The sequence below is a fragment of the Thermobia domestica genome, chromosome 18 (assembly GCF_964235325.1).
Source record: "Thermobia domestica chromosome 18, izTheDome1.hap1.1, whole genome shotgun sequence".
In the NCBI taxonomy this organism is placed as follows: Eukaryota; Metazoa; Arthropoda; class Insecta; order Zygentoma; family Lepismatidae; genus Thermobia; species Thermobia domestica.
The window spans coordinates 32,138,575-32,160,565 of NC_137471.1; the positions used below are offsets into that span (position 1 = coordinate 32,138,575).

Consider the following 21,991-nt stretch of genomic DNA (forward strand, 5'->3'; position numbering starts at 1 on the left):
ACAACATTTAACGTTTTACAAGCTGCTTCGCACGGGGAGGATAAGGTTTATGCACTATATCATATTTCAAGGTAAAGAAATGAGTGAAATAAATAATTAAGGAAGAGCAACGCCTCTGGTGCTGCCCTTGGCAATATGAATTTAAACGGCGTGACAAACATCTTGGCATTTGAAGGCGGCGTTCGAAGTTCCCTTTAAATGCTGCTAGCAAATGAGAGGCCAGCGGTATTGCCACGTTTATTTTCTACACATCCACGTCTATCCTCTGCCACCTGATCGCGCTGTAGTTTGTCTGCTTAGCCATAGCCACACCCCTTAGCATTCGGCAACGTCGCGTCGGAGCTTGCGTTTTATTCGTTTAGCTGAAATGCCAAGATATTTGTCACAGGCTTTAATAAATAAATAAATAAATAACGAATAGCATCGCTTTCGGCGTTGTCCCTCTCAATATGAGTTTAATAAATAATCCGAAGAACAACGTCCAGGACCGGCTGCCATGTCCTTTCTTGTCTAAACTTGGGCTCAAACGTCATCGGGTATGTAACCAATCAGCTTAGCGATTCCGAAAACTATGGATACGACGCTAGTATCTGTCATTTTGTACAAGTTATTTTTTCATCTCCCCCCAATGACGTTAGGGTCTAAAGTTAGACTGGAACGGCACCGAGTGTGTTACTATTTATCCCAGTGACCCTGAAAAAACTATGAATTTGTCACTAATATCAGTCATTTTGGACGTGTTAGTTTTCACGCCTCCAACTTCCATAATGATGGGAGCTACTTGGACTTGAGCAGCATCACTTGCGTTACTATTTAGCTTAGCGAACCCGAAAACTATAAATTTGACACAACTATTCGATGTCCCGGTTATTTATCATTTCCTTTTATGCATATATTTTGACACCCCTCCCCCATACCATAATTCGAAAAAAGGCTTGTAGGCGATTGGATCTAGTAAAGATCTGTATACAACAACAGGTGTCTCTAGGCGACTCCTTTTTACGCGAGAAGCTGATGAAACATACACACTGTTTCATTATTATTAAAGATGAAACAACGAACTAACTCAGGAACTTCGTAAAAGCCACAAAATTAGCTCGTATCATATTTCAGCACTGCAATACCTAACTGTAAACATGCGCAAATTCTCTTGGGTGAACTGCTTTCAACGTGAATAAAAGCATATCTGAAATTAACTAAGTCAATGGAGGTCAAATCATCTTCAACTATGGAAACAAAGAACACTTCGCCTTACAGTACATTGGAAACTGCGCAGAGAGCACAAAAGCCTCCTTCAACGTGAATGTAGCTATAGGAACATACTTGAAATTAACTTCACCTTGTAGTACATTTGAAATTGCGCACAAAATATTGTATTCGTTATTTCTTTCCAGCACACGTTTCAATTTGCACAGAACTAACTAACTAACTAACTCTATGGCCTATGAAACCCGGAGGTTCAATGCCGCGTTCACAAAAGCTCTCCACTGACTTCTATCCTTAGCTCACTGCATCCAGTTTCTACTTGGTATTCCAATCTCTGCGAGATCCATCTTAATATTGTCCGCCCATCTGCGCCTAGGTCTTCCTAATGGTCGTTTTCCGATTGGTCTTCCAGTCAAGACTTTGAAAGCGTTTCTACTTTCTTCCATCCTAGCTACATGACCCGCCCACCTAAGCCTCACAGAATACTCTACCAATATCACCTGACTTTTTCCCAACGCAGCTTTCGTTTCTTCAACTAAACTAAAAGCAAGAATTCCACAAGAGAAGCTTTTTAATTATTTTAAAAGACACGTGATTGATGTAGACAGAAAGCAGAAATTCGATTTTACATATGGTATGGTAATAGACACTCTACTTCATTGTCTGAAAAGAGATCCTATAAGCGTTACTGGATTGCCTTATATCTTGTATTTTAAATGAGTTGACAATACGTTATACTGCAAAGTTATCGCAATAATAAATGCAAGTATCGATCTAGAGTCTTCATGTCGTAACAAGTAAAATGAAATGAAATCTTTGAGTTTTACGTCCCACGGTTATGCTGGTTAGGCTAAAGGAGACGGTGATGATGAGTAATGAATGAAATGGTGGAATGAAGAAAGTGGGAGGAAACGGAAGAATCCCGAGAAAACCCACGTACACGGTGTTTGTCCGCCACAAAGTTCACTTGGCGGGGGCTGGGATCGAACCCGGGACCCCAAGCACCAGAGATGAACGCTCTACCACTGAGCCACCGCGGCCCATCGTAACAAGTAGTGGCAGCAGATGAATATCCGGCGCGGCAGATTTAATACCCTTCCGCGAGATGGAGCTTTCACAAATATTTCTTTAATACCTGAAACCAAGAAATCGATTTGAAAAAAAAAAAAAAAACCCTCAGTGAAAGCCATGTATTAAGCACGGCATGAGGCTCAATTTTTAAATAGAATGATTTTATTGAATTGGAAGGCTTAACTACATACGGAGCTGCATCAGGCGCAAAGAAACGTCGTTATGTCAGATACTTTCAGGTGAAAATAAGATAAGGTGCCCAGATTTACAAAATACAAACGGGACACACGGAAAACTGGCATCAGTTGACTAGCCACCTATGTATAGTCATTGTTATAGCGTATATCGTTATTCATGTCAGTGAGGAAGAAATTTCTAGCTTTTCAAAATAACCAGATTTTTTATTTCCAATTTTAAATCTTACAATATCTTTTAACAATGAACAGGAACCACGATTAGGGTACTGATAGTCTCGTTGATATTCTTTTAAGACTAAATTTCTTGTAGAGCGGTCGGTCAATCCTTCAAAATCTGTAGAAGTCCATACAAGAAATTATTAGTATGTTACGTACCTACGAGCCAAAAACGGGACTTTAAAAAAAGGGGGGGGGGTTGCGTCCCGTTTCTACTTTTTTCTCTGGGGACATCGGACGACTTTCTGAAAAGAAAAAAAGTGGCAATCCTGTTACAAATGGAACGTCTGGTCACCTATTTTAACGTCTTCTTTTGGTACTAGGCCTATGTATCCCGTTTGCATTTTAATCGGGACACCAGACGACTTCATGAATAAGGGAAAATCCCGTTACAAACAGGACGTCTGGTCACCTAGTTTAACGTCCTCTTTCGGCACCAAGCCTATGTGTCCTGTTTGCATTTTCCTCGGGACACCAGACTTCATGAATAAGGAAAAATCCCGTTACAAACAGGACGTCTGGTCACCTAGTTTAACGTCCTCTTTCGGCACCAAGCCTATGTGTCCTGTTTGCATTTTCCTCGGGACACCAGACGACTTCATGGATAAAGAAAAATCCCGTTACAAACAGGACGTCTGGTCACCTAGTTTAACGTCCTCTTTCGGCACCAAGCCTATGTGTCCTGTTTGCATTTTCCTCGGGACACCAGACTTCATGAATAAGGTAAAATTCCGTTACAAACACGACGTCTGGTCACCTAGTTTAACGTCCTCTTTTGGCACCAAGCCTATGTGTCCCGTTTGTATTTTCCTCGGGACACCAGACGACTTCATGAATAAGGGAAAATCCCGTTACAAACAGGACGTCTGGTCACCTAGTTTAACGTCCTCTTTTGGCACCAAGCCTATGTGTCCCGTTTGCATTTTCCTCGGGACACCAGACGACTTCATGAATAAGGGAAAATCCCGTTACAAACAGGATGTCTGGTCACCTAGTTTAACGTTCTCTTTCGGCACCAAGCCTATGCGTCCCGTTTGCATTTTATTCGGCATATCAGACGACTTCCTGAAAAAGAAGGGCAGCTCCGTTAAAAACGAAATGTCTGGTCATCCTAAAATAGGAATATCGATTTATCGAAAAGTCTACATATAGTAAAATGGCTGACACATTTCAACACCTGATTAGTTAGCAAAAATATTTTGCTAAGGTCAGTTTCCTTTCATTACTCGAACAACAATGTTGGCTGTATACCGTCCTTCCAATTGTCTATAGATTGTTATCACTAGCTTGTTAACAGAAACGAAAACTTTCTGATTGAGAAATTTTTCTCTTATTTTTCTTATTATGTCCTCGAAACACTTTGGAAGGTAACTTGTCCTAAGCGTCGATTCGTCTGAAATAGAAAAGACTTGTATGCCACTCTAGAAAATCCCCCAATTTCAGACTGTTGAGTTCCTACAGAGGAGTGTTTGAAGACACTAAAAACTTCCCACAATTCTTTTTCATAGCTATATGGATCTGTCTTTACTAATCGAAGCAATTTCCACAAGTAACAATAGTGGACAAGTTTCTTTATAGTTGCTTTCAACTGTGCATAAATGTTTCTCGTGACCGTTGTACCTCCTATACCTTTTTTCTGCTGCCCCTTTTATTTCACAATAAATTAGAAAACAACACTGTACTGTCAGTACAAAATGTACCCCCATACTCCTCTCCAAATTCCGAAATAATTTTGTCTTAGAGAAGATCTAGGTAGTTTAGGCTTCGAGACTGTACGCACTGAAAGCCTCAATCTACTCCCGAATAGAAACTAGAAAACACACTTGAAAGAATAAATCTTTCGCATGTATGGACTGTATATACGACAATAATAGGAAATAAATCTTGTTTAAAATTTTCGTACACCGCCTAACCTGATTATTTTTTAGTTATTCGCGTTACAATTGCCCAAAAACATTTGCTTTGGGGCCCACCACCAACCCCCACCTCACACCAACTTGCTACTGCTTAGTGTTTATTGGCTTTTGAATGCATATTTTCCACCCCAATAGTTGGGAAGCAGTAAAAAAAGGTTTTAAAACCTTTAAATCCGAAAATAATGTTCACTTTACATTAAAAAAAAAGCATAAAAAGACCATATGTGATCAAACAGTTACCTTAAAATATTAATAAATGACCTTAAAAACTCAAAATAGCACAAAAATGACCAAAAGATGACTTAAAAATATTTTTAGGACCTAGAGTTGGTGAGTAAAGTTTTTATATGAACTTGCCTTCTCCTGCGCGTAACAGAAAAAAGTTGAGTTGCCAACAAAATCCGGGCCCTGTTTATGATAAATATAAAAAAAAAAAAGAATTATAATTACAATTACATGGACGCATGGGGGGATAATCCAAATTAACAAAAAAAATTGGCTACTTACCTATGAATCCTTCCTTGGAAAGTCTGAACACTTTTTTGACGTTTCGGAACTCTCAGCTGGTTCATTCCTCAGTGGCAAGGTAAAAAGGATTAAAACGGAAAGGAGATAAAAGTTGTAAAACAAGGAATACATACCACTAAATAAAAGGAACGTACAAAGTGAATCCTGAGATGAGCAGAGCAGAGTGAAAAAGGAGTGAACTGAATTAAAGAAAACGTGGTGTCTATGTTACGTCACTGTTGCCAGATTCAAAGTATGCATCAAAGATAGGTACCCAAGTCCGATCAATGTTGCCAGTATCAAGGTTCAATACAGGTTTGTATTTATGAATAAGGAACGATTCTTTAATTTTCTTTGTTGTTGTAGTTTTTGCTGAACCTATTACCTTAACCTGTTTCATATTATGTGAATGTTGTTTTAGATGAAGCGCCAAACCCGACATGCCTTCTTTTGACTTTTTTGATCCTATTGTACAGCAAGACACATTTAAATATATTAGATATTACCGTTATGCTGGTGACATTTTACTACTTATTCGTGACGAAAATACACTTGTACAAATATTTGAACAATTCAACACTCAGCATCCTAGGCTTAAGTTCATCCTTGAACGTGAATCTGATAGCTGTCTTCCATTTTTAGACTTATTGATTACCCGATCACATAACAAATTTATAACAAAAATATATCGAAAACCTAATGCAGGCACTACTTACATACATCAACAGTCAGCTCATCCGCCACTGTACAAGGCCAATATTTGGAAGAATTTCTTTCGCAGAGCATTATTAATTTGTGTCCGTCAAAAAGATCTTAATGAAGAAATACAGTTTTTATATAAAATAGGGCAAGAAAACAGTTATAAGTTGTGTATTTTACAAAAATTGGTTTAATCGAACACGTAGATCGTTGCAAGTCCCCAAAACGGTAGGTACGTTCCAAAGAAGGAAAAACTTAGATTGGAACTCCTTTTTTCCACAACTATCAACAAAAATTCAACGTATACTTGCTAAGCATAACATGTCTGCTTCAAGTATTCCCCCCAAAAGTTTACAAAAACATCTCACCGGATTTAAGTTATTTTGTTGATCCATTAAATAAGTCAGGTATATACCGCGTTTAATGCGAATGTGACTCCTCATATATTGGCCAAACGGAACGCAATATTAAGACGCGTGTTAAGGAACATGTTAGACAATCAAGAAAGTCAAAAGAAGGGTTAAGGTAATAGGTTCAGGAAAAAAAAAAAAAAATAATTAAAGAATCGTTCTTTATTCATAAATACAAACCTGCATTTACCCTTGATACTGGCAACATTGATCGGACTTGGGTACCTATCTTTGATGCATACTTTGAATCTAGCAAGAGTGACGTAACATAGACACCGCGTTTTCTTTTAATTCAGTTCATTCCTTTTTCACTCTGCTCTGCTCATATCAAGATCCACTTTGTACGTTACTTTTATTTAGTGGTATGTATTCCTTGTTTTACACCTTTTATCTCCTTTCCGTTTTAATCCCTTTTTACTTTGCCATTGAGGAAGGAACCAGCTGTGAGTTCCGAAACGTCAAAAAAGTGTTTAGACTTTCCAAGGGAGAATTCATTGGTAAATAGCCATTTTTTTTTTTTTTAAGTTTATTTTTATTATAGCATGTCCACGTAAAAGAAAAAAATACACAATTATAATAAAGGTAATAATAACTATTTTCTTTCATTGCCGAAAATGCGACACGAAACTTAAAAATTGCTACGAAAAAGGAAATTCTATGGAAAATAAAATAATACAAACACTTTCATACATATATTCGTTTCGTTTATCCTGTAAAGTATTTAGTTTCCTCCAAAAATAAGATGCTTTCCTCTTAACTCTACAACTCCAATAACCAAAAACACGTGAATATCAAAAAGACTTACCTATACAGAGGTAAAGGTAAGTAAACATAACAATCAAATGTTAAGGCAGGTCACTTGGCGCAACTGAGAAGCTTTCATGTTCCATTGTCTTCCACTAACCTTTCCGTCTTTTTCTCTGTCTGTCTTTCCCTCATTATTACTTTCTCGTCTAATAGTCCTTCCCAAGCCATCCCTCTCCCGAAGATCCGAATGGGGGAATATTTTACCTCCGGAACTGTATGTTGACCTGCGAAAGACAAATGTTCTCTTTTTGCTGCCTGCAAATTAGGGAAAAATAGTGGTGGTTTCCCATTGCCTTCCACCCCGCGGTATCGTAGACGTTAAAGTCACTCTGACCACGCCTGTAACTAATGTCCAAGTTGCCGTACCAATCACTATGATTTCCGCCAACTTGGCTACTGGAGAACTGCTGCCTTCTCCCAGAACACTCTTCGTCTGGCTACTCCATTTAGACCAATTCGGTAGGGGTGGCTCTACTGATAGTGAACTACCACCGATATAGCTCTAAATTTCACTGCAGCACGCAGTCCTCCCCACCCGAAACATAAGTGTCTTCGTAAAGGTTGTATTTATCGGGGAGGATTGATGAAATAAACGGTTGTTATTACGTCAATTTCTATATAGATGAGAATGCAATGATATACAAAGAGTGAAAAAAAAGGCACGACTGGACAGAGAATCGAACTCAGATTGTAAATAATTGTTCTCTGAGCGTCAATTGCTTTACATTGGTACAGGTCTCACCAAACTCGTTCCAGTAGTTTCGAATAACACATTCCCACGACATGTCACTTTGTGGCGGACAACACTGTGACCCTGAGTTTTCTTGGGACTCTAGTTTCCTCCCATATTTTCATTCCACCAATTCCTTTATAATCACTCACTTTTATTGATCTTCAGTCTCCTTTAGACTACAACAGAGTCAGGGTGTCTACTAAAATTCCAAAATAAAATTTCGTGACTTTTTCGTGACCTTTTCTTTATCAAATCATAAAATTTCTTAACATTTTCAAGAGCGAATTTGCGTGCGAATTAGGCCGAATTTTCATCCATGCGATAGAAACGTACTTTGCTTGCGATTTGGTAGCGTCTAAAGCCGACCACAGACATTTTTGGTGGTGAATTTTGATGTTTTATAGAACAAAATTTTTCCAATCTGTACTTACATTTGAACAGCTTTAAAAAAATCGTGACCCAAAAGCTAAATTTCGTGACTTTCATGACCGTTTTCTGATTTCGTGACGTTTTCGTGACATTCGTGACCGATAGACACCCTGAGAGTTTCTCAATCTGTGGTACGCGAGCTACTGCTGGGTGGTATGCACAACTTCTGTTAAACTCTGCGAAAATATTGTCTTACTTGAAAAAAAAAAAAAATATGAATTATGTCCGAGCAAAAGTTCCAACCTAGGAACTTTCCGACATCTCTTTCATCAATGCATTGTCCTTAGATTTTTATCAAACCCTATCTCCTTCTAGGCCTATACTCTTTGCCCAATTTCTTCCACAATCTAATTAGCTCCAGATATTGGACAGTAATTTGTGCCTACCAAATCTGAAGACAGTTGATGCGATTTTGAATTATCGTGTACGAAGTAATCAAGGACACACAGAGACATGTTTATGCGTATAAATATACACACGCACATACTCGTGTAAGAATATACTAAAATAATACAGTAGTTCCGCTTGAATGCATAGAAAAAAGCTGTAGTAGCAAGACAACCATGGGAAGCAGGCGATAAGCGTTCTATTAACAACAAAGTCGCTGTCTTCAAGTCTCTTTGTTCTTTTTACTTGTATGTAAACATAGAAAGTATTAAAAGGGTGCAGATATGTGTCACTAAGAGTATCAATTTTGTTTATTCTCAGCCAGTAAACCCTCCAGATAAAAGGCCAAATGACAATAATGACATAAAGCATTGTTTTGTAGATTCCAGTAACACCCAATCGGTTTTCCTTTTTTGTTTTTAAAGGTTATTGTTTTAGTGTGCGTTTATAACCGCTACCAGGTTATAGAAGGATTTTTTGTGGACACTCTATATATTTCGTCAAGACAGTGATTATTATTTTCGATTTATACTTTATTCTGCAACGCACATAAGTTCTTTCTTGGTGGGAATTGCTTCTTTCCCACACAATTGGACAAAGAAGTCTTTCATCATTTTTTCATATATATATTTAAAACATTGCTTTTGCTGAGAACATTTCAGTTAGTGACTAACCATTTCAGTGTTTCTCCCTGACTCATTATATGCACAGTATATATTCTGCAGCTATTTGGAACTGAATTAAGTGCTTTCGTTAATCGCTTATGGAAACATTACAATAGATTAGAGAAATACGGGCTGACCAGATGTCCCAGTAGCCAAAGTGGCACCAGCCTCACAATTTTCGTAGTTTGTTATCTGTACTTTCTCACGCCAGTGTTATCGCCGTGTCTAGTGCATTATAGGCAGTTGACTAAAATTAACATAAATTGTTTTCTATATTCTGTTTGTATGTGCATACAGGTGAGTTAACCGAGTGATTTTTGAAATGAACTGCCAACACTTTTCCGTTGACCATTGCAACCCGTAGCTTGAGCTTGGACGCTCAAGGAGTTTGACTCCAGGTCTGGAAGATGCAACCACGCATCTCGCGTTGAACTTCAAACATAAGTTGTGTTAAGGGGCACAAGCTATTTAGCCGGTGAAGGACGATTTCTTACGGCTAGCCCCAATCAGTGAAATCCCAGGTCCTCAGACCTTGTGCGTTTAAAAAGTTATATACGCGCCCACCAATATCAGTATCCCACTGGGCAGATCTTTTTTTTGAAGATTCACCTTTACGCTGCAGGACTGTTCAGCGTAACAACTGGATTCATCGTGGGACGATCCAGACAACTTTTCCCCAGTGCTAATCCCCCAAGTGTGTTAATGGTGTGAGCGAAGAATTTATAGTGATATCTGAATTATAATCATATATATATATAAAGGGCTATATTTCCCGAAAAGGGCAAAGCGTAATTTCAGCGGCAAAATTTATTAGTGTCCAGTGTTGTATTCATTTCTCTTCGTTATTTTTTTTTTTTTCAAAATAGTGTTCTAATAAATAAGTATAGTGTCATTTAATCCAGTGTGTTTTCGTTGTTTGTATGAGTGATGTCTGTGTGTGTTATGGTCTGGATGACCGTCTGATTGTCCGTGAGGTTTTCGAGACGAGACATCCGAACCTCTCGGCGCCTAATGCTCATCTCATTATTGAGACCGACGAGCTTTTTGGGAAACAGTTTGTAACCTTTCTTGGAGAGGTCTTCGTCATCCTGTCCAGGTAAGTTAAAGTATCAGGAGTATACTTATTGGTAATACCACGAGCCGAGGACAGCGACTTGAACTCCAGGTGGTTACAAATAAATAGCTGCCCGAACATGGACCACGAACTTGAGGCGGTTACAGATAAATGACGCCCGAACAGCGACTCGAACTCCTGTTCGTTATAAATAAATGTTCGCCCGAACAGCGACTCGAACTCAGGACCGGTTACAAATAAAAGCCGCCCGAACAGCGACACGAACTCAATCGGTTACAAATAAATGTTCGCCCGAACATGGACCACGACCTCTAGATGGTTACATATAAATGACGCCCGAACTACCGACCCGAATCGAGACCGTTGGTGCTCGAATACTTATAAGATTAATATTTTAATATACCATTTCTTTTTCAGCTCAGTACCAGGAATTTAAAAAAAAAAAAAAAAAAAAAAAGTTTCTCTTTCAGGTGATTTTAATAATGTTTTGTGATAGCATATTTTATTCTAATTGTATGTTTTAAGCTTTATCTTGTTCAAGATGGCATATAACGAAGCAGATTTGTTTACTAAGATAGCTTCAGTTTTTCAAAAGCATTTAGATAGGTTAGAACGAAAGCTAGATAAAAATAATGAAAAAATTGAGAGATACATAAAGGAAAGTAAAGTTGATTTTAAAGAGAGCTGTGTTGAGTTTAAAGAGAATTGTGCTCGCTTGAAAGAGAATCTCGTTGAGTCAAAGAGTGGATTAGGTCAGAAGGTAGACGCTTTACGGGATGTGTTTCGTGAAAATAGCCAAGAAACAGAAAGCGCCGAAAACAAAATACCGGAATGTAAACCCCAAGTACAGTCAGATGTTCCTACTGAATACGAAACACCGGAAATTGAACCTCAGTTAGTGACTGATATTCCTAGTGTAAACAAAACATTGGAATTGAAACCTGAGCTACAAACTAACGCTCCTAATGAAAAGGAAACGCAGGAATCTGAACTCCATCCAGAGACAGGTAGTCTAAACCAACCTCGTAACAAATCTGGCAACGATTTTATCTACTCAGAATCTAATAACATCCCTAATAGTAGTACTAGTGACGCCGCTTGTAGTAGAAGTAGTGAAATCCACGAACATATGATTGTAGACGACAGAGGTCGTAAGCGCACAAAACAAACTACCACAAACTACAGAGAGAAAAAGCGTAAACGAAGTTACAGTTATTGTAATAAGCAAAGATACGCAAACCGGAGCGTAAACAATACGAAATTTAAAGGGAATCAGAACCAAGACCGCACTCGAAAAGGCAGAAACAGAAGGAGTCGTAAATCACGTTCACGTAACCTGAGTTATCACATACTAGACAGGAACCGCAATTTGTGTGACATTAAGCATAGACTTGTACATAGAGGTAAGCATCGTAGAAATAGACGAACAAACCGTAATTATCAAAGCAGAAACAGTAATCATAGGAAAAGAAAAAAAAGAGGGGCAACCAAGACTTTGTGTGTTGATACAAATTTTTCTTTCAGAAAAGCGACGCATTTCTAAGCGATAAACATGTATTCATTTTTCTTCCTTTTTGCTTTTAGTTTTTGATAGAACACCTGGATACGAAAAGAAGAGCTACGCATTTCTTTTAAAACTCCTTTTTGCTTCCAGCTTTTAACTGTTCAGCAAAGAGCAGATAACACGTTTTCTTTCTTTATTTTGATAAGATAGTCGCTGCATTTTCGATCACCTGTTAATGTCGATGAATGACGGACAACACACAGCTGATTGATTCTTTGTGTGTGTGTATGTGTGTGTCTTTGCTCAACGTAGTACTTCATACTTCAACCAGTTGTGCATTTGTGTTGCAAACCTTATCACTATTTACTATTAGTTTAATGTTATTAATTTTTTCTTGTTTTCATTTCAGATGTTTGAATTTAGATCTTTTAGTAAATAATTAACGTATCACATACGTAGGGGAGCCGTACTTTTCTAAAAACGGTTTGAACTAGTAGCGCAGTTCCGTACCCTCAGCCAGTGGGAAGATATTTTGTCCTTATAACATATTTTTATTAAATGTTTTAAATTTTAAATCCCTTTTTAGGATCCTTTCCCACTTTCGAAATTCTCAAATATGTTACTACATGTTATTTACAATAAATATTTGATTTTCTTTAAAAAAAAAAAAAAAAAAGAAGAAGAATGTATCCAGATGTGCAGGATCAGAATATTTTAGTTGTTACTAATATATATGTGTATAGCTATATGTTTATAATTAAAATTTAGTATGTAATCGCATACGTAGGGAGATTGCATTTATCCAAAAGCAATCTTGAACTAGTGGCGCAGTTCCGTATTCCCAGCTAGTGGGAAGATATTTTGGCGTTATAATATATATATTTTTATTGTTTTCAAATTAAAAAAAAAAAAAAATTTTAGAATCCCTTCCCACTTTCCAAATCCTTAAACATGTTATCATACGTATGACTCACAATTAATGTTTGATTTTCTTTTCAGAAAAAAAAAAAAAAATATATATATATATCGAGATGCTTAGAATGAGAAAATTTTTAGTTGTTAGTTATGTATATATTTCTGTATTTGTAAATGAAACTTACAATGTAATCTCATGCGTAGAATATGAAACTTTTCACTTATAATCAATGTTAAATTTATTTTTCAGTGTAAATCTTAGATTTTCGTTTTCATTTTGAAGTGTTTACTGTAATTTGATTGAACCTCATTTACGTCATTTACCCGATTTTGACTTATTTGAATTTCCAGGATGTGACATGGTATATTTTGTTCGAAGAGAAAAGTTTAGAACGGAAAGTAGGCTAAGCCTTAAACGAGTGATACAGGCATTTCCTTGGTAGCTAATAGCGTGTGTAGGAATGTCGTGTGAATAGTATAATTCTCCGAACGAAAGCAGTAATCTTTTTATTGTAGAAGGAACTATATGAACAGATATTCTGATGGTGAACGGTCGTTTTTCCCCTCATATTAATATATATGCGGAAATATGTTTAACTTCTATATTTTCTTGTAATTTCTAATTAACATTTTTTTTTTTCGTCTTCTCTAGACCACTGAACGACCGTAGGGAAACTTCTTCGGGTAGGATATTTTATGGGGATAAAGATAAATATAAATATTTTTTTTTTCAGGGAGGCAATATTTCCTGGAATTGCAGATCTCTTGCAAAAATGGATGTGGCTAATCCATTGGATATTCCATAGCTAACTGTATTTTCGCCATCAATCGCAAAATATAGTTTTCATTTCTCTTCTTCCTTTATAGTAACCTGTAACTAACCATGTGTATTCTTAGGTTAAATATTTTGAGTATATTTTGATGTCTAGTAACATTTCAGTGAATATTTTAATGTTTATGAATCGTAACTATATTGTGTATTTGTATGCTAATATGTTATAATGTTTAGTTTATACATTAATTTTGAGAAAGTTGTATTTTAGTTCCAGTATGTCCCAAAACTATTTGAAATTTATTAGTAAAATTGTTTTTGTTATGGAGGATTTTTTAAATCAACATGGCCAAAGGTTTTGGAATATAAATCTTTAGGTTTCAGCCATAACAAACAGTATGGAGGATTTCCTTCAGAAATCAACATGGCCAAAGGTTTTGGAATACAAATCTTTAGGTTTCAGCCATACTACCAATGACGGATGATTTTCTTCAAAAATCGACATGGCCCATTATTTATGAGGTTTCAGCCGTCTTAGAGATAGTGATATAGATCCCGAAAAATAAACTTATTTTCTTTCCAACAGCATGAAGCCATAACGATTTTTTAAAATTATTTTGTTAATTATTTCATATGCTCGATGACTGAATTTTAATGTGTTAATAAGACCATTTTGAATATTTGTAGCGAAGATGCCTAAGGAAGCTTGTTACAGCTGTTTTGTAGGGAATTTAATTGGATGTTTCAGACCAACCAGAAAGTTGTAATGTCGTTGACTATATTCTTGTTTGTATCTCATGTTTTTCTCTTAGTAGGTCTCATGTATTTTGTCTTATAGAGACATATCTTTACGATGCTACGAGAGCATTTGTATTTTGTGTGTTTACACATTTTTTCTAGGTGGAAGACGTATGTTATGTTCCAGGGAACATACGCGTAGTTTACTGAATATTAATGTTTATATTTCAGTTTTGTGCAGAAACAATTTTGTAAGTGCCTAGGGTTGCAGGCCTTCCTCGTTTCTAGTTTTTTTGCCTCGCAGGTGTCGATGGCATATTGTGTGTGTAAGTACGTGTAGTATTACACATTTTTCCCACCTATGGTTTTGGTCAATTCATGGTGTAATGACCATTTATTTTCAGGAATGTTTGGACTAGTGAGTCAACTTCCTTGATTCAGACCTTTGAAAAACTTGGATCAACACCGTATAGTTTTCAACGCTGCATTAATAAGTTCTTTTGCAGATAATGCCCATATGTTCTAGTAACCCTACAATGTTTACGTTTATGGAAGTGAACAACAACCATTATTTTAGGCTTAAGCTAATAATAACTTTGTTTCAGAATAAAATCATTTGTTGTATTGAGCATTACTAAATTAAAGTCTCGATTTTCACGACGAGCAGATGGCATTTGATCTTATGGCGTGCCGAATTTTCTTCATACATGTCAACGAAATCACGATCTTTTTCTTTGATATGCAGAATCATGCTTATTTCTTGGAATTACTATGAACGTCAATTTTGACACTTAAGTTTATTTTTTTTTATTTTTGAAAAACGATTTTTCGTTCTTTTCTACCAAACAACACGAGGCACAGTTAAAAAAAAAAAAAAAGGGACATACAGGTGAAAATCTTATTTTTGTTTATATATTGTCATTTTATCATGTGTTTACATTTCCATTCATTTTATTTTTTCAATGATTTTCATATTTTTCAAATATATTAGAATGATATCGAAACTTTAACAATAATTTTAATATTTTAGTACCTTTAACATGTTTTGCTATTTGCTTATTCATTCATATTATTATATTTTAAATACAGATATCAGTATATTTACTAATTTTTATTAAGATATTTGATAATTCTTCAAGTCGATGTTTTCAAGAATAGTTATCGTGTGTGTATATTTATTTCATATTACACAAAATAAAGTGATCGAAACGGAACACTTAAACATTTTATGAAAAGAATTTATTAGTGTTAAAAAAAAAAAAAAACAAAAAAAAAGCATTTAAATAGCCCTATAACGTATTTACTTCATATTATATCAAATAAAGTGATCGAAACGGAACACTTAAACATTTTACGAAAAGAATTTGCGTGTTAAAAAAAAAATAAATAATAGCCCTACAAACGCTTTCTGCGAACTTTAAAAAAAAAAAAAAATATCATACAGGTGTTGTAACCGTACTTCGTTTCTCACACCAGTGTTAAAAAAAAAATCTCCCCTTCTCCCCTCATCAACTCATCGTTGGAGAACCATGGAGGACACTCACACAGGAAGACAGCATGGTTTCAATATGTGAAGAAACGGAAGATAAGGAAACTCAACTGCACCAATTGTTCAAGAGGATCTTATTACTTCATGGAACATTTGGATTGGACATTGCTCATGCAGGAACCTCATCATGTTGTAGTGAGTGGACAAGTTCTTTAACTATTTTAAATAGCCCTTTTTCAGGTGAAAAACCATTCATCGTCTATGCACGTAAGTCTCACAACATATTACAGTGTTGCCAACTAACTTATTTTAAATTTTCAGGTGAAAAACCTAATTTTATTCATACCTCGTCAGACGGCCAAGGGTTCTCAACCTGTCCACGTGTGTACTTGACAGGTCGTTCCACGTTTCAGACGCCATATATAACCGCTACCAGGTTATAGAAGGATTTTTTGTGGACACTCTATATATTTCGTCAAGACAGTGATTATTATTTTCGATTTATACTTTATTCTGCAACGCACATAAGTTCTTTCTTGGTGGGAATTGCTTCTTTCCCACACAATTGGACAAAGAAGTCTTTCATCATTTTTTCATATATATATTTAAAACATTGCTTTTGCTGAGAACATTTCAGTTAGTGACTAACCATTTCAGTGTTTCTCCCTGACTCATTATATGCACAGTATATATTCTGCAGCTATTTGGAACTGAATTAAGTGCTTTCGTTAATCGCTTATGGAAACATTACAATAGATTAGAGAAATACGGGCTGACCAGATGTCCCAGTAGCCAAAGTGGCACCAGCCTCACAATTTTCGTAGTTTGTTATCTGTACTTTCTCACGCCAGTGTTATCGCCGTGTCTAGTGCATTATAGGCAGTTGACTAAAATTAACATAAATTGTTTTCTATATTCTGTTTGTATGTGCATACAGGTGAGTTAACCGAGTGATTTTTGAAATGAACTGCCAACACTTTTCCGTTGACCATTGCAACCCGTAGCTTGAGCTTGGACGCTCAAGGAGTTTGACTCCAGGTCTGGAAGATGCAACCACGCATCTCGCGTTGAACTTCAAACATAAGTTGTGTTAAGGGGCACAAGCTATTTAGCCGGTGAAGGACGATTTCTTACGGCTAGCCCCAATCAGTGAAATCCCAGGTCCTCAGACCTTGTGCGTTTAAAAAGTTATATACGCGCCCACCAATATCAGTATCCCACTGGGCAGATCTTTTTTTTGAAGATTCACCTTTACGCTGCAGGACTGTTCAGCGTAACAACTGGATTCATCGTGGGACGATCCAGACAACTTTTCCCCAGTGCTAATCCCCCAAGTGTGTTAATGGTGTGAGCGAAGAATTTATAGTGATATCTGAATTATAATCATATATATATATAAAGGGCTATATTTCCCGAAAAGGGCAAAGCGTAATTTCAGCGGCAAAATTTATTAGTGTCCAGTGTTGTATTCATTTCTCTTCGTTATTTTTTTTTTTTTCAAAATAGTGTTCTAATAAATAAGTATAGTGTCATTTAATCCAGTGTGTTTTCGTTGTTTGTATGAGTGATGTCTGTGTGTGTTATGGTCTGGATGACCGTCTGATTGTCCGTGAGGTTTTCGAGACGAGACATCCGAACCTCTCGGCGCCTAATGCTCATCTCATTATTGAGACCGACGAGCTTTTTGGGAAACAGTTTGTAACCTTTCTTGGAGAGGTCTTCGTCATCCTGTCCAGGTAAGTTAAAGTATCAGGAGTATACTTATTGGTAATACCACGAGCCGAGGACAGCGACTTGAACTCCAGGTGGTTACAAATAAATAGCTGCCCGAACATGGACCACGAACTTGAGGCGGTTACAGATAAATGACGCCCGAACAGCGACTCGAACTCCTGTTCGTTATAAATAAATGTTCGCCCGAACAGCGACTCGAACTCAGGACCGGTTACACGTTCTTCACTTTATACCTATGTAACGCGACATTTCTCTCTTTATTTGTACTGCCACTGTTATTATCGTAACAAACCTTTCAGAAAAGACATACCGAAACAATAGGTCAAGACCTAATGTGAAAAAGATATACTTTTATAGAGTCAGTTTTGTACTTGAGTGTGTGTGGATAAGATTACATGCAGAAACAGTTTATCTTGAGTTTAGCTGTAAAGTGTCGTGAAGAAAATAACGTAGCTGTGTTTTGGGATCTGATATTTTAATTGTGAAGTTGTCACACGATAGAAATCAGAACATGGATAAATGATTAATTTGTGGCCCGTCAAAAAGATCGAAGAAATTAGCACAAGCGGGGATGACAAGCCTTCTTCACCAGAAGAGAACACTTCCAGCTCCGAACAACCACTGAAAGACACCATGCAAGACAACAAAAAGAGTCGTACAGCGTAGCATAGGTACAAAATAAAATGAACTAAGTTTTACGTCCCACGATTATACCGGTTAGGCTAAAGGAGAGATGAGTGATGAGTGATGACGAGAGATGAGTGAAATGGTAGAATGAAGAAAGTGGGAGGAAACGGGAAAACCCACGAGCACAGTGTTTGTCCACCACAAAGTCCACACGGCGCGAGCTGGGATCGAACCAGGGACCCCAAGCACCGGAGGTGAACAACGTAAGTACAATATCAGTTACTTATCATACAGTTTCACATATATTGGAGAAGAAACTGCCCCTATTCCTCAATGTGTAATCTGCTGCGAAACGCTATCAAATCAGTAAATGAAGCACTGATGAAAACGCCACGTTGAAACAAAGCATACGGATTTGAAACATAAACCTGTGGAATATTTTTAGAGAAAACTGTCTGATTTGTTAGCAAGAAAAGAACAAACATCCTCGTTTTCAGGAATTAATGAACGCTTTGGAGGCATCATATGAAGTCAGTTTAAGAATAACTAAAGAATATTACCATCAGCTACTGGTATGGTTAGAATAATATTGAGGGGATAAAGCAGCAAAACAACTTGAAATGATTCCACTTTCCAATGACACTGTATCACGAAGAATTTCAAGGAACAGTTAGTTGACAAAATTCGGGCTAGTAAATATTTTTCTATTCAACTGGATGAAACTACTGACATCACCAACATGGCTCATCTTCTTACATATGTAAGGTATATAGATGAGGGGACAGCGAAGGAAGAATTCTTGTTTTGTGAACCATTACCTGCTCGAACAACTTCAAATGAACTGTTTTCAAAATTAGATCAATTCATGAAAATGAATAACAGACTGGAAAAAGTGTGTTGGTGTTTGTTCCGATGAAGCATGTTCAATGACTGGGAAACACAGTGATCATGTTGCGAAAATTAAAGAAGTAGCTCCAGATGTAAAATTTGTGTATTGTAGTATCCATCGTGAGGCTTTAGCCACCAAGAAATGTGCCTGAGCCCCTGAAAACAGTTTTAATTGAAAGTGTTAAAATTGTCAATTTTGTTGAAGCCAGAGCTTTGAATTCAAAACTGTTTTCCGTTTTGTGCAATGAAATGGGCGCTGAGCATGATTCCCTTTTACTTCATACTGAAGTCCGGTGGCTGTCGAAATGTATTGAATCGCCTCTTTGAACTTCGTTCAGAAGTGCAGACTTTTCTCTTGGACACATCCTCAGATTTCAATTATTTTAGTGATAAGCTTTGGCTTGCTCGACTAGCTTAGTTAGCAGCTTTATTTAGGCGCCTTAACCAGCTGAATAAGTCTGCAGGATACACGTACTTCTTTATTTTTGGTACATGATAAAATTGCGGCTCTTAGAAAAAAAAAAAATCGCTTCATGATTCAAGAAATTAATACCAGCAACATAAGTTCCTTCCCAGTGTTGGATGCCTTCTTAACTGAGAACGAAATTGTTCTTTCTACTGAACTCGCAGTTAATATAAAGGATCATCTTGGTAGCTTAATTACAGATTTTGCAAAAAGAATATTGCCCTGAAAATTTTGCTTCAGAATTTTGGATTAGGGACCCGTTTTCCATTGAAGACACTTTACCAGAAACGCTAACGTCTTCTGAGAAAGATGAGTTAATCGAGATTTCAATGTGACGAAAGTCTCAAGCAAACCTTCAAAAGGATGGATTTAACAGATTTCTGATTGGAAAGGACAAATGAATATCCAATGATTTCAGACAAAGCTGTAAAAATTTCTATTGGTGTTTGCTCTACTTACCTTTGCGAGTGTGGGTTTTCTTGTCTCGTGTATATCAAAAACAAGTACAGGAATAAGTTAAATGTTGAACTGAATTTAAGAATAAAATTAAGTCAGTTGAAACCAGACATTAAGAAGCTATGTTTGGCTAAACAAGCACAACCTTCGCACTGAAGAAATTAAGTGAATTCTGTATCATTTCTTTTTGACACTCGTTGCTTAACGATTATCCTGTCTGCAATATTATTTAAAAACTGAAGTACCATAATTCAAAATGTGTGTGTTCGCTTGAATGTGGATGTTCTCTCGTGTATATCAAAAGCAAGTACAGGAATAAGTTAAATATTGAACCCGATATAAGATTAAAGTTTAAACCAGGCATTAAGAAGCTGTGTTTAGTTACAAGAACAATCTTCACCTGAAATAAATTAAGTGAATTCTGTTTCTGTTTATACTAATTGGTTATCCTAAATGTAAGTTTATTTCATAATTAATTCAAAGAATAGTTGATTTTTCAATGTTTTTCAATATATGTCTGCATTTAAAAAATAAAACTTAGTTATTTAGGTATAAAATAAGTCAATATGTGTATACTGTTACCCCTGGAACAAAGAAATCATTCTTTTACAAAGTAAATTTGACTACCGGTACGTCAACGAAAAAGGTTGAGAATCTCTGGACTATAAGGTATAATAAGTATGGCGTGTAAACTTGCAAGTATTGGGAAGGTTACGCTTGAATTATCGAACATGGTTTGATAAATATTCTACAGTTTTCTTTCTGATAAATACGAAATTTAATATTATGATCATCTTTATGATGTTTTATGTAATTCAATTTGCGAAATTTTTGCGATTATTTTACAAATATATATGCTTGTACTAGATACACTACTTCACACATGTTTTGGTGAAATAAAGGTTAAATATTGGAAAGAATGTTTCAATGTTTTTGCTAGAAAGTTAGTAAAATATTTTAGGCACATTTTGTCACAATATTGGTGGCATTTAACGTCTGTTAATGGCTCAGAGGAAATGATAAATACCTATGACTGCTGATGCTGGAATAAATGAAAGTATGACAAAAAGGACACGAGGTTTGAGGAAAGGATAGAGCTCGGAGCAAACACGTACGTCGATACGGCCATAGAAGACGGAGTGTTCAGCACAGAGATCAGTGTGGACGACTTGGAGAATTGTCAGTGCCCAAACAAATCGCTGGAAAGCTTGGTGGCAGCCACGTAGATCGACAGGAAAGCTGACACGGCTGAGATCATTAAAGAAGTCGTTCCGAATAGATGTTCAGACTACAGTGAAAAGGCAAGAAAAAGCATTAAGAAACTGAAAACGGGAGTTTGTTGCTGGTAGTACAGGGAAAGTACGACTGAATAATCGGAAATGCAGTCTTTTGAGTTTGGTCACTATTCTGTTACCTTTTCGGCGAAACAGTTTGAAAGCGAGTTGATTTCGATTCTCAAACTAACAATGTACCATTTACTAATAAAATAAAAATTAAACAGAAAAAAGTTCTTTTAATATTATGTTGTGGAAAGATGAAATCGTACTTTTATTTTGTAAATAGTTCTATAAACTAATTCTATGCCTTACGAAACCCGGACATTCAATGCCGCGTTTACAAAAGCTTTCCACTGACTTCTAAGCTAACTGGATCCATTTTCTACTTTGTCTTCCTATTTCTGCGAGATCCATCTTAAATATTGTCTTCCCACCAGCGCCTAGGTCTTCCTAATTGTCATTTTTTAAATGGATTTCCAGTTAAAACTTTGAGTGTGTCCCTACTTTCTTCCATTCTGACTACAGTTGAGTTGTTTTTGGTTTAGCGTCCCTTTCAGCAGCGAGGCTATATGAGACGTGGACCTACTGATTAACGTGGAATCCGAACCACATGAGCTCCCACCGGGAATCGAACCCGGGTCTCCCACGCCAAAGGCGCGTATGCCATTCTGACTACACACTTACCCACCTAAGCCTCCTAGACTTGACGACTTCAGCAACGATTGGTAAACGGTATAAATTATGCAGCTCCTCGTTATGAAGTTTCCGCCATTCCCCATTCCCATTCTCTTGGGTCCGGATATTCGT

General features: G+C 36.7%; 1 protein-coding gene across 4 annotated transcripts in view; it reads right to left on the bottom strand.

Annotated features, from left to right (window-relative positions):
* Positions 1-21,991, bottom strand: part of l(3)mbt (lethal (3) malignant brain tumor) — a 99,742-nt gene that overhangs the window by 52,735 nt on the left and 25,016 nt on the right. The gene's annotated exons all lie outside the window — the stretch shown is intronic.